Genomic DNA, 27,662 nt, shown 5'->3' on the forward strand with positions numbered 1-27,662 from the left:
TTCTTACCTAAGTTTCTAGCACAGCAACTTTCTAGGAGGCTCTTTTCAGGATCCGATCTAATGTCTTATGCACTTGGACTCTAAGGAAGAAGCCCCAGACCCAAATCCTTCCTCAACCTCCTGTCAGTTACTCTGAAAAGGGGACCACCATCCACCCCTCAAGCTCTCCTCCCATCACTTCTCATGGCCAGCACATCTACAACCAGAATTGATATTCAGCTGGTATGTACAAGTTGTTAATATATTAAATACAAGGGACATGTTGGCAATTAGTCTGAACCTTCTCATACCTACTTAAACCAAGAGGAGAAAACAGAGAAACAAGGAAAACAAAAAGTATTTGGAAGGTAGTTTGTGTTTAGGTCAGAAAATCATATGAATGGCAAACTAAAATGCCTGACATGTTTTTGGGGAGAGACAATGGAGTCAGGAACAGCGCAGATGTTTTATTTATCTTTTGTTTGTTTTGGAGAAGAAATAATATGATTTGGCTTATATTTTAGGAAGATAACTCCATGGATAATCTCCCTAAATCATAAGGGGCAAGTAATAATATTACTTTGTGAAGATTAAAAAGCATAACCAAATATTTTCTGATTTTGACTCAGATCACTATCCCTGGAGAAATTCTCCATAAAGAAGCAATCATCCCAATCCAGATCTCCTATGTCACAAGCATATCCATCTCTGGCATTTATATGTCCGAAGATGATAAGTAACCTATAGATCCTTTAGAAGTATCAAGTTGAGAGGGTTATAAATGATGAGACATAGGGTAGCTTTGAAGGAGCGATTGTGCACAGGGAAGACCACGTTGGTCTCATCTAGAGAATGAATCAAAAACAGGACAATGCACTCTTTCTACATTTTCCAAAGCTATTAAAAGCTGAACTAAGTGGCCTCCATTTGGGTGGCATATTCTTGCTTCTAACAACATAACTTGGGCAGCAAGATTTAAAATGTTCTCACTCCATTCTGCCACGTCTCTCGAAAGCAAATGATAGTAAAGATGACATGAATGTGGAAAGGTTAATTTCTAAGTATTTGCTTTTACATTTGCTATATTACGGGGAAAAACTGTTTTAATAGTTGATAAATATGTTCAGAAATATTTATCAGTTTCAGAAAATTAAAAATTTCCTTCCTATTTTGAACTTGACTTTGAATTTTTCCAGCATTACTATATTACTAACATCACTACAAAATTTATGGGTCTGCTAGACAAGAAAAGCGTCAGCACTATTGATACCTTGAACCTAATACTTTTTTTTTTTAATTGCAGTATAGTTGTTGTAAAATGGTGTGTCAGTTTCTACTGTACAGCGAAGTGGGATTCCCTGTGCTATACAGCATGTTCTTATTAGTTATCTACTTTATACATATTAGTGTATATATGTCAACCCCAGTCTCCCAATTCATCCCACGACCCCCCCCCGCTTCTCCCCCTTGGTGTCCATACATTTGTTCTCTACATCTGTGTCTCTATTTCTTTGTTGTGACACTGTCGTGTTCACTCTGGGATGCTTAGCAGAACCCTTGACCTCTAACCTTTAGGTGCCACTATCACCCCCTCACAGTTGTAATAGTCAAAAATATCATCAGACATTGCCAGATGTCTCCTGGGGATGCAAAGATGCAAAAGTGAAGCAAGTACCTTAAGACTCTTTGGGCACAGAACATTCCAGAAGGAAGTGCCAATCCCTGAGGTGAGTGTATCCCTGACATGCTTGAGGTACAGCAAGGAGGCCAGTGAGGCTGAAGCAGAGTCAGGAAGATCAAAAGAAGTTGGAGATAAAATCGCGTACGTATGGAGCAGAGGAGGTAGATTGTTTAGGGTTTTGAAGGACATAGAAATAACTTTGACTTTTCTCTACCAAAATTTAGGAGTCACTGAATGATTTTGAGCAGAGGTGTAACGTGACGATTTAAATTGAGAAAGTGATAAAATTTCTCTTAGCAAAAAAAAAAAAAATTGAGAAAGTTACTTGGCTTTTGTGTTGAGGGAAGAAGGGATTTAGGAAGCAAGAAGACTAATTAGAAGACTGCTGTAGTGATCCAGGGGAGAGACTGTGATTGAACCTGTTTTTATGCTGGAATCTATTGTTTTCTTGTGGGAGGTGGCAAGAATGAGGTCAGTATGTTAGTAAGAGTAGTGGCCTCTTAGAGAATTGATTCTTGACTAAGAGAGCCACCTGAGTCTGGTGAGGAGGTCTTTTTCTGAGAGTAGGGAGGGCTCTGGGGGTTGAAAACTCTAACTTGGACTATGGATCATGCAACCTACATCTTTCTTATTGGTACTTCCTGTTACAGGTTAGAATGAACAAAAAATAAAATCAATGAAAAATAATTTTTCACACTGTTTACCATGTTCTAAGCACTGTTTTAAACTTCATTTCTCATAATCCTATTAGGTAGGAACTATAATTATATACATTTTACAGATGAGAAGATAGAACTGAAGCAGAAAAGGGCTGAGTACCTCACTCCTGGTTACACAGCTAGAAAGGATGGAGCTGGGATTTGTATGCAGGTTGTCTGATTCATGGGCCCTCTAAATCACTGCCTTTCATATAAAGTAATGTTTTTAAGTGCAAATGATTGCCAAATGGCAAGAAATGGCAGTGTTTCTAAACTAGACAAAGAATAGCTGAATAAGATAACAATATAAAATTTCATGTGGTGGTTCAACTGAATATGTGAAGAATGCAAAATGGTTTTATTTAGGAGGGGAAAAGATCCTAAAGGCCTGGGCCAGAGACTGAGCAGTGAAGTTCTTGGGTCCACACATCAGAGGAGAGCTTTGGGGCTCATCTAGCAGAGCAATGAGGAGCTTTGCTGTAGTTGGGTGAAAACAGGCTTAGCTCTCCTCAGGGCTGGCACCTTCATCCAGCACAGTGCAAAGTCAATCGTTCCACATTAACACAAAGGTCCTTTTGCCAAAGTGTAAAAGGGATGCAAGATTTTTACTTTCATTAAGTTAGCACCTACTACATGCCAGGCACTTTGCTAGGTGCTGAGGATATAAACATGGCCATATTAGAGCCCCTACCTCAAGAAACTTCAGAGAGGGAGTTCCCTGGTGGCCTAGTGGTTAGGATTTGGTGCTTTCACTGTGGAGGCTCGGGTTCATTCCCTGGTCAGGGAACCATCCTGCATGCCACGAGGTGTGGCCAAAATAACAACAAAAACAAGAAACTTCAGAGAGTGTTATCTCATACACCTGTTTATGTTACAATTTGAAAATAAATATTTTTTGAAAGATGTGATATGTCTTGTGTTTATCCTTTCCTTTCTCTGGCCCAGCATGAGAGTGAACAGGTGCTGGGTTCTTTGACTGATAACCCATGTCCTCACATCCTATGATGGAAAATATGGCTACTTGGGTCCAGGTTTATGTACTGGGGCAACATTTCCAAATTTCTCTGAGCCCTTGATAAGGCACACTAGGATCCAGGCCACCTCAGCTCACTAAAGGACCTGTCTGCCATTGCTCAGCTCTTCTCTGACCCCTTCTCACCAAAATTTTACCATCCGACTGTTTCTGTGACCATCATCATCAATAAAAATCTTAAAGGAGTGGTCTTTATGGAAGAAATATTATGTAGAGGGAAAACCAGAGGCCAAGGCCAGAACTTTGTGGAATGTCCACTTTTATTACAATGGGAAGAGTGGACTGAAGGAGTATCAGTGATACACGAAGGAGAATTATTGACAATACATCTCCACAGAAGCCAAAACCTTGAGCATGTAAAGATTTACGTTAGGCTAGGACTTGATTTCATTTAATAAGTGGTTTTCTTTTTACTTTCATTTACTACATTGAAGTCTGCCAAAATCTGAGGGGTCTGGGTGTTAATTGATTATTTGGTTCGGTTTCAGATTCAGCTCATACTTACAAAGCATCTATTATATTCCGTGCACTTTTTCATACTTTCTAAATAACATCCTAAAACCATGCCTTATTTGAAATGATCTCTAAACTTTACACTGTTCAACTCTTCTGTCTGTATCCTCAACCTCCATTTCCATCTCCCTACCTACCTGCCCACCAAGATGGTGAGGATCTTCTGAAACCATGTGGAGCTAGACATGAAATCAAGACAGGGTATTTTCTCACTAACTGCCTTCAGGAAGGTAAGCCACATCTCCATCTCACTTATAAGTGGATTTCCAGAGTCCTTGCTTCTCCAATTAGCAAACAGATTTGCAGATGGAAATGAGAAAGTTCAAGGTGACATTGGGCAAAGCACTGTTGTGATTCCTTTTACCCTGAAGGCCATCTCACCAGAGGACAAATAATTAAAGATGCACCAGCATCAATAACAGCAAAAGACAAAAGAAAAGATCTGTATGTTCTCTCTGGGAAGAAACAGAAGTATGAATATTGCTTAAGGCACTTAGATAAATATCTCTAATTTGCACAACTTAAGAATTTCAAGCCTCTGGAAGAAAAAGGTGGAGAAACAATAACTTGACTGGAGTTGCCCATACATGTGCTGTAGGTGAACGCCTTGAAGAAATTTTTTCTTTCTCTTTTGAAAATGTGATATTCTTGATCCATTTAGTATCTCAGTGCAGAGCATCTTTATCATTAGATTTACTTCCTTGGCCAAGAAATTAAGGCTTGTGGAGGTTTGTTGGAGATTACAGTTCCCAGTAAAACCAGGTGAGGGATTATAAATTTGAGCTCTTAATTCTTAGTTCTGGGCCAAGGTTTCAGAGGTTATGTTTGCTTTTTAAATCAGACAAAGAATCCTCTGTCACATCCCCTAGAATTGCCCGTTTCAGCTACCGAAAAACACCAATGGGAATTTCTTCCCTAATCTGAGTCGATTCTCACAGAGTGTTAAAAGAATATGTCCAGGAACTTGAAGAATATCTAACCATTTGAGATGAAAACTATGTTTTATTCTGGCTCTGTGCTCATTCAGTATGCATGTAGGCCAATGATCACAATTAATAAAAAGCCAAATATCCTCTTTCAGCCATTCACAAATCAAGCAGAAGGAAGGAAATAATAAAGATAAAAGAAGAGATTTATGAATAAACTTGAACAGAGAAAACTAATGATACCAAAACCTGGTTCTTTGAAAAGATCCGTAAAATTGATAAAACGCTAGTCAGACACATCAAGAAAAGAAAGAGAGAAGACACAAATTACCAATATCAGGAATAAAAGAGGAAATATCACTCTGGATTCTCCAGACATTTAAAAGTATATTAAGAGGGCTTTCCTGGTGGCGCAGTCGTTGGGGGTCTGCCTGCCGATGCAGGGGACACAGGTTTGTGCCCCGGTCCGGGAGGATCCCAAGTACCGCGGAGCGGCTGGGCCCGTAAGCCATGGCCGCTGAGCCTGCACGTCCGGAGCCTGTGCTCCACAGCGGAAGAGGCCCGCGTACCGCAAAAAAAAAAGTATATTAAGAGAATATTACAAATAACTTTGTCTATAAGTTCAACAACTTAAAATAAATGGAAAATTTTCTTGAGAAACACAAGATTCACAGCCTGTTCCAGGAAACAGAATCAGAAGAAACACTTCCCAACATATTTTATGAGGCCAGAATTACCCCCTTACCAAAACTGGGCAAAGATATTTTAAGAAGAGAAAACTGCAGAACAACATCCCTCCTGAACACAGATACATAAACCCTTAACAAGATATTAACAAATTGAATCTAGAAATACATAAAAAATATTAAATCACTACTAAGTGGGGTTTATCCCAGGTATGCAAATGGGTTCAAGGTTTAAAATCAACTGATGTATTTGGCATATTAACGGACTAAAAATAAATCTCACCAACTCAAAGTAGACACATTGTATAAAATTCAGTATCCATTCATGAGCTTTAAAAAAATCTCGAAGACAACTAGGAATAGAAGGAAACTCCTCCAACCTGATAAAGGGTATTTATGAAAACCTACAGGTAACAGCATACTTAATTATAAAAGCTGAATATTTTCCCCCATAACGTTAGGGGAAAAAGCAAGAATCCCGCCTCTCACCATTGAGCTGGATGCTCTGCCTATTGTAATAAGGCAAGAAACAAAAATAAAAAAGGTCTACAGACAAATGTAAACTGTCTATATAACAATGTGATCACATACATAGAAAACCCCCCAAATATATAAAACAAAGCTGCTTGAAATCGTAAGTGATTTGGCAAGGCTGCAGGATTCAAAGTCAATACACAAAATGAATGGTATTTCTATAGACAAGCAATGAACGAGGGGAAATTGAGATTTTCAAAATAATCCCATTTATCACAGCCTCCAAAACCATAATACACTTCGGAATAGATCTGACGAAAGATGTCCAAGATTTGAATGGTGAAAACTACAAAACATTGGTGAGAGAAATATAAGAAAAGCTGTACAAATAGAGAGGTATTTATGGATTAGAAGACATATATTGCTAATATGGCAATTCTCCCCAAACTGGCCTGCAGAATCAACACAATCACAATCGAAATCCCAGCAGGCTTTTTTTTTTTTAATTGACAAGCTTATTCTAAAATTTATAAAGAAAATGCAAAACACTAGAATAGCCAAAACTACTTTGAAAAAGAAAAAAGCTAGAGGACTTACACTATCTGTGCTACCCCCAGGTTCCTGCCTGCGTGATCCTGCTTTGAGACTTTCCTCTGACAGCTCTCAGGTTCCATCCACCATCCACCCTGCAGTGGTCTCCATAGCGCATTTCTAAGATCCAAGTTGACCTTCCTCCTTTTCCTCCCTCTCACTCCCACTCAAGGGGTCTTTCTTTCGGAAGAAAATGAAAACTTTATTCTTTCCTGCTTTATTCTCTTAGGTGGAATTCCTTCTTTCTCTACAACATTCCCCTCGGGACTCAGAAGGGAATCATAATTGTCAAATGTTGATAAGTTGTTAAAGTTGTTGAAAGAGCATGCCCATGGACTTTTCTGCTGAGGGAAATTTCTGACTGGGGTGGAATTGCTCTATGACTTTAAATTGTTTTTGTCTTGTTTCGTTTTTCAGAAAAAGGGATGGGGAGGTGGAAAAAATTTATTTATTCAAATGCTTAACGTGAAGGTTTTTTCTACCTGCTGTTTATGTGAACGTAGATCAGTTTATATGAAGGTAATTGCTCTCAGCCCTAGTAGGGAATCTCGCCTTCTGCGCAAAGCAGGTTGGTAAATCAATATTGACACCTCCTAAAACTCAATATGGAGAGTGCTCAGAGATAAGCTCAAAATGTAAAAGGCGCTTTCTTTTCTCTTTCTCTCTCCCCTTCTTCCTTTCTTTCTCCCTTCCTATGTTCTCATTTCTTTCTTCTTTCCTTTCCTTCTTCCCAGCTATCCAAGCAGACCAATGTCTAGTTTAGACGTACATATGTCTGACTGAACCAAATCATCAAATGGGCAAAGATGAATTTGAGCAATAGTCAGGTTTACAGGCAGTTCATTTTATCATTTTGAGTTGAGACCTGGGATCCTGGAATAAAAATGTGAAGAAGTGTACTTGGATTGGAGAAGAGGAAATTCAATTCAATTATCTTAAGAATCCATTAGCTAATGAATAGTTTTAACAGTGTTCCCAGAAAAGTTTGGCTCAAGTGCTTTGGTGGATAATGGCTCAGTTTAGAAGAGACCAAAGAGGGGATGCCCTAGGAAAGATATGACCCATTGAAACTTGAACTGTAAGTCAGAATACATCATTTGATAGGGATCAAACATCTGAGAGTTGGGCTAAAGAAAATATAGCCATAAATTCTTCTAAGCACAAGCCTTCTGAATTTGCAATTCTTTTCTTTGAAAAGTGAGTGGGTGAGTGAATTCATTGAGAGCCTATACAAGTTACACGCTTTGTGAATAAGGAATTGATTGAAAAGAGTGGTCTATTTGTTGAATCTGTCAATGCCTGCTTCTCTAATTTAGGACTTAAGGCTCAATCATCTGTGTGGTAAATTCAGTAGGGCAAATTCACAGGTGCATATAATTGAGAGCTCAAATCAAACATTCCTTCTTCAGAGATGCTTTCCTTGACCCTCTAGGGAATACAGTCCCTCCCTAGTTGCCATTCTACCTTATTACGCTAATTTTTTTTTCTGTTTATGGTCTTTCTACTTCCACCAAAATGCAAGTTCATTCTGTTTTGGGAGCAGGAATTCAGTTTGTCTTGTATCTTTACAATTTAAAACAGGGTCTAGAATGCACAAGTTACTCATTATTTAATTGAATGTCTAACACACTAATTGCCAAACATATTCACAGATGGTGCCCATAAAGGTGTATTTTAAGTCTCCTAGCTCTAAGGATAGACGTAGTCGCTAGGGACAGTCCCATAAAAAATTCGTAAATAGCTGAGTGAATGAATGAGTACAGGTGCATGATCAATCTGAAAACTCAGCTGTGGGCTGAGAGTAAAAGAGAATGATTCTGAGTTTTGAGTTTCTATCAAACGACCATGACATGTTTCAGGGACACTTCTATTTTGCACCACACTTTAGATACAAGTTCCTTTATAATTATCAGCAGTTCCTAGAAGCAACTTGCTCACCTCCATCTTCTCTAACTGAATGTGTACAAAGCACCACTTTTCCACACACCTTTTTGGGTTGTATTCAACTCTACACTTCAACTTGTCTCAAATTTTCTGAACAATTAACACTTGTTTGTACCACCATCATCATCTCAAGTCACCAGAATCATTACTGACCCCTTCTGTGTGACAGTTATGGGCACTGTGGTGGCCACTAGGCAGAAGAATGCCCCCCACAAAGATGCCCATATCCTAATTCCAGAACCTATTAATATGTAAACTTACGTAGCTAAAGGGACTTTGGAGATGTGATTAAATGAAGCCTTGAGTGGAGGATGATCCTGGCTTATCCAGGTCAGCTGAATGTAATCACAAGGGGCATTCATTACAGCCTTTACATTCTCACCCAGGCCTTCACTCTCCATTCCCAGTCAATGTATTTATGATTTCACAATTTAGCTGACGCTGCAACTTCCTGATGATTTTCTCTATTTCTGATTCTTTCATCCTCCATGGACCAACTAGATTTATTTTCTTATACCAAGCCACTTGATCACGGAGTTCGACTCTTAAGGTGTTATAGACTGAAGACTCAGCGTAGCATAACTAGTATCCAATGCATCAGCTGTACGTCAGTCTTGCTTGGAGACTTTCAGTTCCTCCACAGTCCTACCCTACACAAGCCATCTTCTGTGGGCTGGCATGTTAGTAAAGCCTTTTGTTATATTAATTCTATCTTTCTAGTTATATCTCTCTCTACCTATTCTGCAAAACTCAACCAAATGCTCTCAAACATTGTCTCTTCTTACTTCTTCACCTTTGTCATGCTACCTCTGTTGCCTAAATTCTTCTTCTCATAATATCAATTGGAATGTTATCCCTCATTCAGTACAGTACAGGGAATGTACTGTCCCTCAAAGTACAGGCCCCAAACAACCATGTTGTCCTAAAGAGGACACCACTATCATATAAACTAAGACTGACTCTCTCTCCCTCTCCTTCCCTTCTTCCCTCCCTCATCTCAGCAGTCAAGCTGTGCTGTAAATCACCAGAACTGAAGTGTGTGGACCATCTGGCTCCTAGAACTTTTGCTCCAGGCCAAACATTTTCCAGAAAGTTTCTCTCTCAACTGACTAACTTTGTTCCATCGTTGGTTTGAGGGCATGTCATGGCTTCTTGGTGACAAGATGTCTCCCTGGGTGTCTCTCTCATGCACTGAAATTAGAGGGGCAACTTGGTGCAGGGAGGGAAGTTCTGGTCTAAGAGCAAGGACTCCAGATTCATTGGGGTCCTTTAACCCTCTTGAGTTATATAACCTGCATTAAGTCAATTAACTTCTTTGACCTTCAGATTTCTCATATATGCATGGGGATTATTCCCAATTTCAAGGGACTATTAGAAGTGAAGAACCTACGAAAAACAAAGGAAATGTGTACTTGCAAACAATATGCTTGGTTGCTTTGCATGTTAGAAGTCTTAGCTCTCACGTGTTTCAGGCTTGGTTTGGTGGCAGGAATTTAGTGGAGTCATCTAATGACTCCATTGCAATTATATGATACTCGCTATTATTGCAGTGAAGATGCAAGCTGGTGCTGACCTGAGGTGCGATCGAGAAAAAAAAAAACCTTTACTAGGTCTGCCTATGCTGTGAGGGCGCCTGCGCACACACACTCCATTCAGAAAACAGAGGAAACCGGTCCTCAAATACCCTGTGATCCAAATAGGCAACTGATCTCAAACGTGAGAAAGGCACAAAAAATATACTGCAACATACAAACAAAATGGTATCATGCTTATATAATAATAACAATAACAAACATATAGCACTGACCACGCGGTAGGAACTATTTGAAGCATTTTGCGTGCATGACTGTATCCACTCCCCATAACAACCTTATGTGATGAGTGCTGTTGGTATCTTCATTTCACAAATGAGGAGACTGAGGTACAGGGAGGGTAACCTGCCCAAGGTCACAGAGTTACTAGCAGAGCTGGACTTCCATGCTCTCAACCACTCCGTGCCTCTCGAGGGAGGCATGCCGTCTCACACAACTGAAAATAATCTTGTCCTAATTCCTGCCACGATTCTGAGACTAGAGTTTGCATGAAGAAATAAGAATTCTTATTTCCTAAGATGATGAAGGTCCACCTCAAGTATCACTTGCTACCAGGTAGCCCCACCTGACCATCCCCCTTCTCTCTCTGCGCCAGATGGTCTTAGTGACCCAGGTCCATGCTCTACACATTCATGGCACCTGGGCTTCCTTCTATCATGACACTTAAACCACTCTGCAGAGGTGGATTTTCTTTTTTGGCTCCTACATTTTAAAGTTCTTGAGAAAAAGTATCCTTTATCTTTATAACCTCAGCACTTAGCATGGAGGTGGGATCTCAATATATGTGTGTAGAGTGAATGCCCATAAACGTTTTTATTCTTTTTCATGGCAGGTTTTATATAGGAACCATCGGTCTCTTCAATGGAGGGTGGTTGATGAAAGGGATCAATGGTGACATGGTAACTGGCTAATTCTGTGGCTATGGCACGTGTTGCGTGTTGTCGGGGATGCGCAGGGGGAGTGGCAGAAGGCCAGTGAAGTGGAGTGTATGTTCCTCCCTTGACCATTGTGAGACGTCGGTGGAAACAACAGAGGCAAATCCACGTCCTTGAACCTCTCTATTCTGGAGGCTGCTGTGGCAACAGTCACCACCCACCCTACCCCAAGTGGACTATAACCAGAAAATGCAACCCAGCCAGGTTACTTTCACTATGTGTACTTGTCATGAGCCAGTGTTTGACCCTGGTAACTAATGAAAACAGAACTTTCCCAAGAAAAATAAATCCCCTGGATTTTGCAGGAGAAAGATGTAGGAGAGTTGAGGCTGAATGGGAGGGACATACACTCTAGCTTTTTCCCAATCACAGTTTTGAGGCTAAGGGAGCTCTTTGAACTTTAAGATGACAACACTTCTAAGCAAGAGAACATTCTATTGCAGGAAAGGTGGTGAATAGCAGGGGCCTACAGTTACCAATTTGAGAATGATAAAATAATACAGTTTGTCAACTGGAAAACACCTCCACATATTTTAATTAATACTTTTGTAATCCCCTACACAGTGCCTGCATGGAATAAACATGTATGTGTGATGAAGGGAGGAATGGAAACTTAGTTCTTTGGGAAGAAAAGAGATGAGGAAGAGAAGAAGGTCCAGGGGTCAACTCAACTCAACAAGCATTTAGTCAGACAGCCCCGTGCGGGATGGTAGAGTGTGTAACGTTGTCAGGCGGGACTTCTGAACAATCCATGGGAAGAGGAAGTGGGAATGATACCAGGCATGCAGAACTCTGGAGAACACGTCTGGATACGAGGAGAGGATGAGAGAGAACAAGGAAAGGCCTGAGCGAGTTCACAAGAGGTCGCTGGACATGGTGATGTGCACCTAGACTTGGGTGTCATCTTTCATGGAATCTCAGAAATTGAGATGTAACGACTGTAATGATTTCAACCCAAGTAGAGCGTGGGTTCTGGGATTTAGATTAAAACTAATGTCTTGCCATAGCTTTCCCCTCTGCCTCCTTCTATACCCTTTTGTGTTTCTGAAGAACTATGAAATGAAGTCAAAGAACTGTTCTTTTTTTATTTTTTATAAAAACTGTGCTGCTTTTGGTGGGGGTGTGGGTGAGGAGCCATGACCATCTTTAACTATAAATTCTCAACGTGGAGCTTCAATACCTGACTCTCCAAGTTCAGACTTCAGGTTTTGTATGCTCATTTTTAAGACTCACCCTACCCATGTTTGTTCCACAAGATCCTAGTCTCTTAAGATGTTAAGTGAAAGAAGTATCTCTGTCTCTGTGTGTGTGTGTGTGTGTCTCTCTCTCACACACACACACACCCATGCTCACGGAAGTCTCTTGGCCTTGCCCCAGGTTCAAATGATTATCGCTAGCTAATTCATAGATTTTCATCATTTCAACTAAAATATTTATGGAGCCCCTTCTATACACTTCATAATATGTTAGATGCCACAGAAATATACTGATATCATATAATCTAGCTGAGAAGAAAAATATTGTTTTAAATGCTTAATGAATATACTATGTATATGTATACAATATACTAACGTATTTTGCTGCTTTTAATTAAGTTTCTTATATGTTACCTACTTTGACTCTCAAGCCACTCTGTGAGCTTCATGGGAGAGTTATCCATATTCCCATTTTTTGGATGAGGAAACTGATGTAGGGAGTTAATAACCAGCCCATGATCACACAGTCCATAGGTGACATGATCAGGAAGAGATGCCATGTCTTCTGAAATCTGATCCACCGTTCTACAATTGCCTCATTTGTCCTCTGAACAAGACTACGTAGAGGCAAATGCTCACAGTATTATGAAGGGACTCTGAATCACAGGACTTGGAGAGGAAAGCAGAGTAAAGAGTCTGAAAGTGAATGGGGCATGAGGCCAAAACGGGAGACTGGTTGAGTGGGAATGGAGCTATAAGAGTGAACAATGCTGAGTAGACATGGGAAAGGTACCAGCTGGAGAGAAAAGGCAGAATGGATGCCTACTACTGCCAAGTTGTTACGTGATTGAAGCAGGATGAATCAGTAATTGAAAGATGAAACTTTCTTCCAGGAAAAGATTTCACATCTCTGTCCTACCAATAATAAGTCCCAAGAGGAGCCAAGTATTAATTAGCTGACTGAGTACATGAAGATCTATCTAAACCGAGGGCAAGCCAGGCTTAAGAAATAGGAGACACTTCTCCCTAAGTTGATTCAACATAAAACTTTTCAAAATGCCAGCAGAAATTGAGAAGCCAATCCTAAAATTTATATAGAAATGCAAAGAACCCAGATTAGGCAAGAAAAATTTGAAAAAAAAAAGAGTAAAGTTGAAGGACTTTTAATCCCCAATTTCAAAACTTACTGTAAAGCTGCAGTAATCAAAACAGTTTGGTACTGGTATAAGGATTGACTTATAGATTGATAGAACAAAATTGAAAGTCCAGATATAGGCCCTTGTAGTTATAGTCAATTGATTTGGGGCAAAAGTGCCAAAGTAATCATTGGTGGAGCAGATACTCTCCTCAACAAATGGTGCTGGGACAACTATATATCTGTAAACAAAAAAAGTTAATTTAGACCTCTCCTCACACCATACACAAAATTTACCCCAAAAAGTGAACGTAGACCTAAATATAGGTGATAAATCTACAAACATTTTAGAAGAGAAAAAAACTTATGACATTGGGTTAGGAAAAATATTCTTGATATAACACTAAAAAGAAAGCTTCAAAAGGAACTAAAATGATAAATTGGATTCCATCTCATACTTTTGGATTCTATTTGGGTGGTTTGGTAAGATCCATCAGAGGAGTGGTGTACATTAAAAGAATTGAAATCTCTGTGTCAGTAAGTTTTTGCTCATTCTCTGCTCTGAGCCTATAAACCCATCAATTACCAGTAATTATACCCAGTAATTACAATTACTGGTAATAGTAATTAAAGTAGTTTCCTATAGCTGCTGTAACAAATGATCACAAAATAGTGGCTTAAAATGACACAAATTTATTATCTTACAGTTCTAGAAGTCAGAAGTCCAAAACCAGTCTCACTGGGCTATGTATGTTGTCAGCAGGCTCTAAAGGAGGCTCTAAAGGAGAATCTGTTTTCTTGCCTTTCCCAGCTTCTACTGGCCACCTGCATTCCTTGGCTCATAGGCCCCTCCTCTATCTTTAAAGCCAGCAGCACTGCATCTGCAGATTCTCTTTCTCTTACACCTGTTCCTGTCATCACAGTGCTTTCTGTCCCTAATCTTCCTGGGTCCCTCTAATCAGGACACTTGTGATTGCATTAGGTCTACAAAAGAATCCAGAATATCACCCCATTTCAAGATACTTAATTGCATCTACAAAGTCCATCTGTCATGTAAAATAACACTTGACAGGTTTCAGGGTTGGGAATGGACAGCTTTGGGGGTTATTATTCAGCTTACTATAGTAATTGACAACATCATCAAAAATATTCATTCTGAAGTTACCTAGTGTATCAATTGTATCAATTCCTTTAGAAGATATGATGAAACTAAACATAATGATATTTTGACATACAATTTAATCCTAATAAGATTTTCCATTTAGGAGGATGTGTGTGTGTGTGTGTGTGTGTGTGTGTGTGTGTGTGTGAAGGAGACTGTCAGATTTCAAAGCTGATCTGCACTTTTACTTTGATACTGAGAGACTAAAAATACCAGCAATTGCAAAATATAGACATAGGGATCATGGTGTGAACAAACCATCACATTCCCAGCCCTCAGTGTTTTGAGGAAAGGGGTATACTTTGGGTAACTGTAGGACACCAGCTGGTAGAATGTTTTGAATGACGTCTTTAATATTTTTTGGTTTTCTTAAACATCTGGTCTCTTCTAGTAGACTTGTATGTTGAAGAATTTTAATTTTCTTTTGAGTTCTGAAGTAATTACTCCTGCCATACTTTTTCAGTTTCTATTTGATTTCCCAGCGAAATTTCGAGATTATTTTAAATCCCGGTGCTAGATTTCGACTCTCTAATGTAGTAGGGTAAGCAAGTATTGATTACATTTCCCCATGTTAACCATTTCACAGTATCTTATTGAACAGAACAAGATTTACCCCAGGAGACTGACCTATATCATGGTTTGAGAAATTTTCTATTTTAACATCTGCATCCTGGCATTCCACTCTATAAGGACATGTACTTATTGTTCTCCAAGGAAAAATATATTCATCTGCTTGTTTTTACTTATATTCTGCTTTGTTCTAAAACACTTTAAAAAGAGTTGATTTTCCCTTTGAAAATATGTGTCTGGATCAACTTAATTTAATGTAAACAAATCTCAATGGCACTTTTATAGTTTCTCCTTGAAACCCTCCAACTCAGGCATGAGAAAAGCTTCCAGGACTCTTCAGAGCCACATTTTGGACTCCAGTGTCTACAAACTGTATCAGATGGTAGACTGGAGTTGGCACTCCAACAATAGCTAATATAGTGGAGTGCTCTCCTGGATACCTGCCTAGGACAGTGTGGACTTCCACCACTGCCCCGGTGGAAGTCCACACTGGTCTGTCCAGCTGATCCTAGCACTCTTAGAGCCAGAGAGGGAGAGGCATTTGGATTGGATGGGTGCTGATGCCCCCATCTGGGCAGAACCTGTTCAGTCAAGTGCTAGGAGGTTGACACCCATGCTGTGGCTGAGGGACCCCACATGGCTCAGGTGACAACTTCAGCCTCATATTGAAGTACTTTACAGGTACTGCCTCGGTTAATCTCAAAACATCCATCCAAAGCAGGCATCATAGTTATCCCCATTTTATAAATCGTGACTCTGAAGTTGATCTGAAAGTAATCTCTCCATCCTGTCATTTCCCTTGGTACATTTTCTGTTCTCAATTTAAGGTATTCTCTAAAAACAAGAGTTTGAGGGTCCATCGGAGTTCAAACCCTAGGTTGAACCCTCACTAGCTGAGTCCCCTAGAGCAAATTACTTAATTTCCCTGTGCCTCAGTTTCCCTGCAGGTAAAATAAAAGGAGTAGCAGTGCCTTTCTCAAAGGGTTGTCATAAGATCACCTGAGATTGGGCCTGGAAATTATTTAGAACAATGCCTGGCACATAGCAGATATTAACTAAATCTCAATCTTCGTTTTATTATGTTTTTCACCTTATTATTTGTACTACAGTATTTTTGTATGTGATTTTTTTTTTTCTCCTGTTAGAAAGTAAGCTCTTAGAAGAAAAGGATGCTGCTTTATACATCGTAAATCCCTTGGAGTACCTAACACAAAACAGGCCTTCAGTATTTATTCAATTGGTGATTACTTATTTATTCACATTACAAAACACCATTGCTAAAAACAAACAAAAACCACCGTTGCTCTTCCTATTAAATTTATTATTATCAGAAGAGGTCCAAACTTGTCTTCGTACAGCAGAGAAACCAAATTAAATGATGTGGTATCATCTGTTAGAATAAATAGGAACACTGCTCTGAGTATTGATGGCTGGCGTGGACACACTCTACGGGAGGAAGGGACTGTTTATCTGGTGACCCGGGTGACATGCTTTTCTTGGCTCCTGCCACTTCTGGTAACACTTTCCTTGCATAATGAACTCTCACTAATTATATCCAAAGAACATTTTTCCTTAGCTGCTATTTAATTGACTTATATGGAACGCCATTAAACAAAAAATCTGTCCTAAGCAAAAAAAAAAAAAAAAAAGATTTGGGGAAAACTGCAAAGTAATTAAAGCCTTTTTGAAATAGCTTGGTGCTAGAGGCAGAAAACTTGGAAAATATTCAGATATACAGATTGCCACATCTGAATGGTATACATCCAAAGAGTCCATGCAAATTAACTGGTCTATCAAGTTACTGCCAGTTGTTTCTAAGGTCAAGAGACACTTGAGCATTTGAAAGGAATTAAATCCAATGCTGATCTGTGCCCAAAAAATGTTGACCCAAATAACTGGTTCAATAAATCTTAGTGTGAGGACTTTTGAAGTATCTCATTTGCTTTGTACACTGGAATGAGATCAAAATGCGGTAATTCATTTACCGCATCTGAAAAAAGTGGTGCTCTGAAAACTGTTACTGCAGACTTCATATGTAAAGCAGTATTATTATTACTAGAAGAAATCAGCCCATAGACCCTAACAATGATTAAATTGGTGTTAGGGACATGTTATTTAAACTCATCAGGAATAACTAGGCAATTTATAACCTTGTAACCTGTGATTCTCTGATCACTTGTACTCATAATAACAGCAGTAGTTATCATTTGCTTAATACTATATTCAGGGTCCTTTGTATTTCATATCTCATGATTCACTGCATTTCGAAGAATTTTGATTTCCATTTTATAAGTCGAAAACTGGAAGTTAAGAGATGTTAAGTGGCTTACCCAGGATCACATAACTCATAAAAGGCCTGAGTCTCTTAGACATTCAAACCCATGTCTGGTTGACTCTAGACCCTGCTCTTGACTTTCAACTGTACCACTTCCTGTTTCCACACTGCATCCCACAGAGATCCCTGCTCCGCTGGACTTCTCACGCGGAGTCTTGGCCCTCTGTATTTCTTATACACTCTCCTTACTTTCAGAAACCAAGAGCTCTCTGCTCTCACAGTACCTGGTCCTCAATGGTTGATGGAAAAGCAACATTTGATGTTCTAACTATGACACCTGCATGTCTCCTCCTTATTCTCAAAATAAATGGCCCATCCTTCTTCTCAAAAGAAATCAATAAGTACTGCCATATGTTATTTTTCATAAAACACAGATATCTAATTCAGTACATAAAAGGGTTCTAAAGATCATGAATAACGTTGTTAATTTTCAAGATGAGGCCCAGAAGAGCTGTAACATATCCAGGGTCATAGAGACATCACACAGGTGTATCGCTATGCACCTGCATCAAGCAAGCACAGTTACATCGTGATTTCCATTCCTTCACATATTCCTTTACTCACCAGTTCTGTAAATACTTAGTGAGCGCTGGTGAGGTGCCATACACTCTGGAAAGTTCTGAAGAGTCACTGTCTCTCTCCTTAAAACTTTAGAGCCCAGGGAATGGATACTGACAAGAAAACAGACAAAATCAAATCTGGGTGATAACTGGTAAGCAGGGAGGTATACTTCCAGCAAGTGGGTAACTCTGATGACAGCAGATGTCTTCTGCAGGAAGGGCTAAGTTTGAGCTAGGGTGCGGCATCCTAGTATTCGTGCATGCAATAGGTCCCTTCAGTGAGTCGGCCTTCTCAGGATTCACAGCGCTCAAAGGTGAGAGTGAGGCTCTCACTATGGAAGGTATAAGTTATCTTCACTGCAGCTAGTATCCCATCCTTGGTACATTTTTCCAGGATGGATGTACTGCTACATTTGCTCTACCCCTAGATATATTCTCTTCCTGCCAGAAGGCTGAATCTCACCAACTGCAACATCTGAACTCCTTTCTCCCTGGCTTCTGATTTAGTTTCGTGAAAGGAAATATTGCCCAGAAATCAGAGTGTGGGAAGAGAAGGGGTTCGGAGTATTCCCCAGCCCCTGCCACCTGCCACTCTCACCCAACTCTGGCACATGTGTGTCCTTCTTTGAGCGGCATCTGCTAAGGAGCATCTGCTGTGCAAACCTTCCTCCACAGCTCTGGCTCCCACTGGACTCCAAGAGCACTTTTTCTTCCCACCGCCCCAGCCTTATGTTGGCAATGGTTTCCCAGGGTTAGTCTATGGCACCTCCACATCTGTTTCCCCCTTAACCCTGCCCATACCCGCGTGGCTAGTCCTTCACTAAAGCCTCTATTTTCTGCTGGCATTCTGACTGATACAGTGACTCAACAGCATTAACTCTACTTTCTATTATATTTTGAGGCGTGGGAACATGTGGTTCTGAGGACAAGATACTCAGGACTTTGAAGTTCTTAAGCAAAACCGTTCAGTTTTGATCTGAATCAGAGTTCCATTTTGATCTTCTAGAAGAGGAGAGAGACGGTCTCTAGTCCCAGCTGCTGTAACAGGGGTAAGGAGTTAGCTTTTGCAACAATACCAGGCTGCGTTTTGCGCCCCATGCTATAGATTAATATAGGGCTGCAGAAAATAAGCAACTTGCTTAGTGTCACACACAGTCTCATAAATGATAAGCACTGGGTTTTCACTTGTTTCTGCATGACTCGAAAACCTGTGTTCTTTTACGTGAGCTGCTCCCACTTAATTCACAGACTTACTCTTCTGCCTCGAAATTTTCCTCCTTGGTTCCACTTTATGTAATTACCTGGATGTTTCATGGTCACCTCAAGATCAAATCTCTCTCTCTTTCTCTTGCTCCCATCTTCATGTTTTCCCTCTGCCCCGGTGTCCCAGCCCAGGAGGGGTTTCAGGGCTCTATCTGTCTGTTCCGTGAGCTCAGAGGCTCAGGGACTTCTGTTTACCACACCAGTTATTGTCAAGACCCCAAAGCGTGTCATAATAAACTGGGTGGAGACTTAGGCTGTAGTTCCAGTCCTAAATGAAGAAAAAACCCCTTTTCCTATTTCCTCTTACATTGACTTTTTATATGCTTAGCTGTAGTCCACAAATACCTAGATTTCAAGCAGATCCATGCCACCACATCCCTATTCCTTCCCACTTCACATATATCCAGTACTGAAGGATTCTTTCCCCTCTTCCAGCCACGCTCCTCTCCCCTTACCAAACTCTCCATACACAACCGTTCAGAAAATGTAGAGCGGTTCCAGCACTTCATGCAACGTGAAGCACGGCTGGGAAGGTAGGGGGCCAGGACAATGGGAACTGAACGTGTGTGATGCCTTTTTCTTTCTCCTCAATAGATTAAATACGAATTATTATAAAACATATATTTCTTGAATCACTCCCATTTTATAGATTTCCCTTCTTTCTTTATTCTATTGTACATCCATTTATACTCTTGTTTCCTAAAAGAGTTTCCTATTGGTCCTTCTTCTTTCCAGCTTTTCTTCCCACGTGGGAGTCTAAGCCCTGAGCTTTCCTCTCCACTGTCTTGTGACTCTTCTCTCTTTCATCATTGCTTCATGTGCACTTCAAGTCTCTTTTTGTTGCTGTTGTTACTATAGTTTTCTCTAAATAAGTTAACAATTTATTATTATTATTATTACTGTTCTATTATTATTAAAGCAGTATATCTCAAACTGGGTTCTCCTTGAAAAAGTGGGAATTAAGAAAAAAGTAGTCCCATTGGGCTACGGAGACTAAGGCTGGAATCAGAGCCTTCAGAAAGGCTGGAAATAGAAGAAGAAAAGCCTAGAAAGAAGATATTCATAGACGGAGTTCCCTCAAAATCTGCACATAATTCCCCTGAAATCCTTGACTGACTCCTAAACTGTGCATGTACAAGGTAAGATTGTAGGGAACTCAGCAGAAATCAGCAGCTGGGAGTTTAAAAATCTACACAGGTATTACAGCAGCTACCTGAGGTGGGAAGATAGAGACTGGAGCTCAGGTTCTGCCAAATTGAAAGGCAGGATAAATAAAAAAAAGACTATGCCTAAGCACGTCATAGTCAAATTGCTGAAAACCAAAAAGGAAGACTAATTCTTGAAAGAGTCCAGAGGAAAAAGACACATTACATAGGGGAATAATAATGAGAGATGGCTGATCTCACAAATAGTAGAAGCCAGAAGATAACAGAATAACATTTTAAAGTATAAAAAGAAAGAAAATTCTATGTTAACATAGAATTCTATATCAAAAAACAAAATCTTTCAAGAGGAAGGCAATGAAAAAAGATTTTCAGGCAAATAAAACCTGAGGAAATTTGTCACCAACAGATCAACACGACAAGAAAGGCAAAAGCAAGTTCTTCAAGTGAAGGGGAATAATGCCAAATGCAAACCAAATTAACAGCACATTGAAAGGATCATACACCATGACCAAGTGGAATTTATCCCTGAGATGCAAGGATGTTCAACATACAAATATCAGTCAATGTGATACACCACATTAACAGAAAAAAAGGCAAAAATCACATGATCATATCAATAGATGCAGAAAGTGTTTGACAGAATTCAATACCCTTTCATAATAAAAAATTCCCACCTAATTAGGAATAGAAAAAATGACTTCAACACAATAAAGCCCACATCTAATATCCATACTCAATGGTAAAAAACTGAATATTTAGATTATGTCTCTATAAACCCGAATTTTTAATAGTTATTATGAAAAATGGTTTGTGTAGGAAAGAGAGATGCTCTATGTCTCTAATGTAACAAAAGGTGAGAGTACAACCCATGCCTAGATTTATGTGCTCCTATGTCCACCATGCGTGCCTGCATTCAAGAAAGTTACCCACATTTCCATTCTTTCACATTTTCTATTATATATTTAGATTGTCCATATGTTAATAAAGTAGTAAAATATTGATAAATATTTTGCTATAAATCACCAAATACTAATTGAAAACTTAACACGTGCTAGCCCCTATATTAGACTGTACTCCGGGTGTTGAAGAAATAACTTCTAAGAGTCTTTTTCAAAGTCACCAGCCTTATGATTGAGAGCTAATCCTAGACCTTATTTGTAAGGTTGTTCATGTCAAGAGGAGGGGTGGCAAGAAGATAACAATTATGGAAATTAAGCTATGTAAAGAGAATGGGGGAAGGTGGGGGGAGGGAAGTTGACTGGAGAAATGCCACTGAAATAGAACTTGAAATCCTACAACAGAGCTGTCAGTTATCTACACTTAGGACAAGACAGGGTGGTATAGGTGTCATAGGATTAGATAATGCTGTTTATGTGAGACTTTATAGGGCTGTAAAACTGAGTCACCAGGCCCCAAGTACTAACTTGGGGACCCACATATTTAAGATACGGTCATTGTCACTTAGGCGTTGCAACCAGAGATGGTGAGCTCTGATGCAGCCAATCATCTCTTCAAGCAAGTCTCCAGCCTATCAGCCAGAATGTTGTTTTTGTTGTTGTTATTTGCTGTTGACAATATACCTAGATTCCCTTCTGTTACAGAAAAAGATGCCCAGAGTAGAGCATTCTTTCACATGCCTGAAGTCTGCATCAAGTCACCAAATAATAGACGTTACAGTTTGTTTGTTTGTTTTTTAATTCCAGACAAAGGTTTCAGTACTCCAGATCCAACAGCAGCTACTGGCCTTGAATTTAGAAAAGTGGTACCTGGGGTTTTAAATACATTTTCATCATTTGAAACAGCAGGAGTTCGACAACACAATGCCCACTCTGAAAATGAAGCCTGCAATGGAGTCTATGTTTACCCTGCGTGGAAACCAAACTCTTAGTATAGAATTATGAAATGCCCTGGGGACATAACTAATATGTATGGATCTATATATACAGGTAAATTCTATTTTTTTTTTTTTTTTTTTTTTTTTTTTTTGCGGTACGCGGGCCTCTCCCTGTTGTGGCCTCTCCCGTTGTGGAGCACAGGCTCCAGACGCGTAGGCTCAGCGGCCATGGCTCACGGGCCTAGCCGCTCCGCGGCATGTGGGATCTTCCCGGACCGGGGCACGAACCCGCGTCCCCTGCATCGGCAGGCGGACCCTCAACCACTGCGCCACCAGGGAAGCCCAATTCTACTTTAATATTATGCCTATGGGTAAAGTCACTTTAAGAATACTGAATGGAGGGAAGAGATATGGGAACATATGTATATGTATAACTGATTCACTTTGTTATAAAGCAGAAACTAACACACCATTGTAAAGCAATTATACCCCAATAAAGATGTTTAAAAAAAAAAAAAAAAGAATACTGAATGATTGTCATTCAAGCAGGCAAATGGAAATTATGTTCTATTCTTCATAAAGCTGACAAGAGAGAATGCTTCTCTGAGCTACAGGATATGAATAAAAGCAGGACTGGCTGTGATTCCAGACTTGCCTATCTTTTGAGAGACCAACAGGCACTGGCACTCAGAGTTTAAAAATCACATCTGAGAGATGGCATACACATGAATAAATCAGCATATCTTAATATCTCCAGAATTCGCTGCTCTGAACCCCATTTTCTTCTTGAAAAGAATTAAAATAAAACATAGATCATTTACATGTGCAGGCCCTAAATGTTGTGATTATTCATTCAAAGCTAAGAGACGTCTCTTGTTAAATATTAATGTTTGGCAATAATGGAGAGAATTATGCCTGTTTAATAGGCTCCAAGCAGTGCTATAAGCTATTGGGTTGGCCAGAAAGTTCGTTCGGTTACTGGATACATTGTTCAATACAATTCTCGGTGAAAGTGAAAAATGTGTCTTTTATTTTTATTTAAAACCGAACGAACTTTTTGGCCAACCCAATACATTAAATACGTGGTTTTGATTAGGGTGATAGTAGTGAGCTTACTATTTTATAGATGAAAATGAAAAGCCAAACAAGTTAGCCAACATGATGGCTATTATTTCTACACTGGTAAACATCTAGATTTTTCCCATGATATCATTAAAATGTGGATAATTGCCACTTCTTTCCATGCTCATGACTTTTCTCAAAAAGTTTAATGCTGTAATTGACAACCAGTTCATCTCCAAGAGAAAATAAGGAGATCAATACAAATTGCTGTAAGTGTTCTGAGCCCTTCAGAAAGACTGGCTCTTAGGATGTAAATACTATGTGTTTACAAAAGCAATTTCAAAAATGAGAAGATAAATAGGCAAAGCTCACTTTGCTTCGACCAATTTATAAGTCTTAAAGTCAGATTTTATTAAATCATAATTCAAGCCCTTTGACTTAGTAATTTGACTATGTTGATAGAGGCAACATTTCATTCATGTGTGAAAACTGTTGGTGGATTATAATGGACTGAAGCACCAGAGTACGCTGTTCATTAACTTTTACAATTATATTGCCACAGACAACCCAAGACATTAAGCTGATGTGTTTTACTTGGATTTATATCCCTTCCAGAGAACTAAATGCTAATAGCCCGTGTCAGAAATCTATTCCTATATCACACCATTAGCCTAATTCCACCCACCGAGGAGACAGGGAATGATTCGGAATCCCTTGCCACATAAAACTAAAGAGAACAGGCTCCAAAGCATGGAATCATACCATAGATATCTTTGTTTTTGCTTGCCCACCCTACCTTCTTTTGGTGGCAGCATTTCATCTTCCCTTTAAGGAAACAGTCTGCTTTTCCATTGCTCAGTCTGGATGGAAATGAGAATTAAAGAGCCCCTTCCCCTACCTGCCCTGGGCATGTGACCTAAGCTGAGTCAATCAGCCTCTATTTCCTGGGAACAAAATAATTGAGAAAAGTGTTCTTGGTATATCTGGTTATTTAGTCTTTCCTTGGGTTCTCATAGTCATTCCATTTCCTCTTAAGAAAGCTTTATATTATATTTAAATTAACTGGATCTGTTCCTGCTGCTTACGGCCAAAGAATCTAGACACATAAAACCATAGATCTCTATTGTTGGCAGGAACCTTAACTGAAAAAAAAAATTGTAGGAAGCCCAAGGAACTATGGAAACACAGAAGAGATGGTGTAAGAGGAATGCACAAGCCACAAATACTAGGCTGGGTTGCTACATGGTCCTTAAAAATAGCAAAGGAGAGCAGGAGGGATGGTGTAGCAACATGCACATTGCAACAGGAGTCAAGAAACTGGAGTCCAACCCACTTATTTCACAGATAAGGACATGAATGCTCAGAGAGAAGTTATTTACTGAAAGTGTTAGAGCCAGCAGTAGAACCAAGGTGTCCTGAATTCCAATTTGTTGTATTTGTGTCATATTCCAACTTCCTACAAATTCTGCTTTCACTCTCTTTAGGCTTTTGATGTACTACATTTATGGCTGCTTCCAGAATTAGACTACATACTCTCAGTTATCTCAGTAATCAAATATACTTTCCAAAAGCTGAGTCTACAGCTGAACGTGAGTTGTAATACTCTTCCCTCTGACTTGCACTTTCCAGCCCTCTGAGCTAGGCAACTGTTCATTCTCAATGTTTAGTTCAATTTTTTCTTCTTCAGATTTTATCCATTTTATCTATATCTGTCCCAAAGGAAATGATTGATGTTGGCAAAATGAACCTGGCCTTCAGGCTGAGGAAGTTAGGCCCATGACCCATGGAGTCAGACTTACCAGCAGAGGAGATAGTGATAAAACAGATTAGACAAGATCCTGGATGTTCACTCTAGTTTGATAGCTGAATTGAAAATCAAATCTAACCAGAGTCAACAAGTACTGTGGAGTATCTGCAACGTTCCCAACACTATTCTACATGTTCTGAGAACTAGCAAAACAAAAACCTTTCTTCAAAGCAATGAAAACTTTTTATAAGAAATGGGTTACATAAATCATATGTGACACATCACAGTGCTGTGTTCTCTCTGAGAAAGTACCTTTCTGATCCCTTGGTCATAAAATCTCACCCATAAAATGAAGACTATTAAAAATCAAAGTTGGCTAGACTCCAGTGCATATGAATTCCCATTATGGAGCTGAAAAAACACCTAGAGCCAAAGAGAAGTCGTGAAAGCTACAGGTGTAATTTACTTCAAAGAAGCTCAAAGCCACTTAGAGATAATCAGTTTCATGGCCTTCAATGGCCATGGTGAATTTTAGCACAACAGTGGGGATGTAAGTACTTTTGTCCAGCCTGCCAAGTACCCATTGCTCTCCAAGAAGAGTCATGAAACTGAAGGAAGATCACTCCTATAGTAAATTCATCCTCTTTGCCAAACTGAAGACATGTAATTTTGGCAGGAATAAAAGCCAGTATGGCAGTAGGCAACAAAAGTTAGTGGGGGCAAAAAAAACCACATCATGACTAATCGATTTTCATGTTTGTTAGATGCGTGATCTTGGAAAAGTTATTTAATTTCCACCTCTGTAAAAGTATGAGATCCATTGCTAGTAGTATGGAGAACTAAATATAATGACCCTTATAATAAAAATGTAGGATAAAATATTTATCTGAAAAATTTTAAAAAGGAGAGGTTGTGGAGAAAAGGGGACCCTCCTACACTGTTAGTGGGAATGTAAATTGGTGCAGCCACTGTGGAGAATAGTATGGGGGTTCCTTAAGAAGCTAAAAATAGAGCTGCCATATGATCCAGCAATCCCACTCCTGGGCATATATCTGGAGAAAAACATGGTTTGAAAGGATACATGCACCCTAATGTTCACTGCAGCACTGTTTACCATAACCAAGACATGGAAGCAGCATAAATGTCCATTGACAGATGAATGGATAAAGATGATTTGGTACATATATACAGTGGAATATTCCTCAGCCATTAAAAATAATGAAATAATGCCATTTGCAGCAAAATGGATGGACCTGAAGATTACCACACTAAGCGAAGTAAGACAGAAAAAGACAAATCTCATATAATATTGCTTATATGCAGAAACTTAAAAAATGATACAAATGAATTTATTTACAAAACAGAAACAGACTCACAGACTTGGAAAATGAACTTATGATTACCAGGGGAAAAGGGTGGTGGGGAGGGATAGATTGGGAGTTTGGGATTGACATGTACTCACTGCTATACTTAAAAGAGAAAACCAACAAGGACCTACTGTATAGCACAAAGAACTCTGCTCAATACTCTGTAATAACCTAAATGGGAAAAGAATTTGAAAAAGTAGATACACGGATATGTATAACTGAAGCACACTGCTGTACACCTGAAACTAACACAACATTGTTAATCAATTATACTCCAATACAAAATAAAACTTTTTTAAAAAACAGTACATTGTGCTATTTACTAAGTGAAAAATCTTCTGAGGCAGAAAACCAAGTGCATGTATCTTTTCGAATTATAGCTTTCAAATTATGGTCTTCATTGCAGTGCTATTTACAATAGCCAAGACATGGAATCAACCTAAATGTCCATCGACAGATGAACAAAGAAAATGTGATACATATATACAATAGACTATTACCCAGCCATAAAAAAGAATGAAATAATGTCATTTGCAGCAACATTGTTGGACCTGGAGATTATCATACTAAGTGAAGTAAGCCAGAGAGAGAAAGATGAATATCATATGGTATCACTTACATGTGGAATCTGAAAAAAAAAAAGATACAACTTAACTTATTTACAAAACAAATAGATCCACAGACAGAAAACAAACGTATGGTTATCAAAGGGTAATGGGGGAGGGATAAATTAGGAGGATGGGATTAACATATACACACTACTATATATAAAATAGATAATCAACAAGGATCTATGTATAGCACAGGGAACTATACTCAATATTTTGTAATAATCTACAAGGGAAAAGAATCTGAAAAAGAATAGGTATAACTGAATCACTGTGCTGTATACCTAAAACTAACATGATACTGTAAATCAACTATACTTCAATAAAAAAAAATTTTTGGAGAACCATAAAAAAAAAAGAGAAAACCAAGTGAAAGAGACAGCATTTTCCTTGGAATCACTTGATGAATGCTGAGTTCTGAGTTTTGCTTTCAAGTCTATAAAAATTCTAGAACAAAGGAGAAAAGCCCAGGGCCCACCCTAAGTGGGAAGTCTAATAAAAAGACTGCATAAAGACTGCATTGTTGGACTCCCACGGTGGCGCAGTGGTTGAGAGTCCTCCGGCCAATGCAGGGGACACAGGTTCGAGCCCTGGTTCAGGAAGAT

This window comes from Delphinapterus leucas, chromosome 18, assembly GCF_059928025.1.
Source record: "Delphinapterus leucas isolate spDelLeu-1000000601 "Yukka" chromosome 18, BTC_Dleu_Yukka2, whole genome shotgun sequence".
Taxonomy (NCBI): domain Eukaryota; kingdom Metazoa; phylum Chordata; class Mammalia; order Artiodactyla; family Monodontidae; genus Delphinapterus; species Delphinapterus leucas.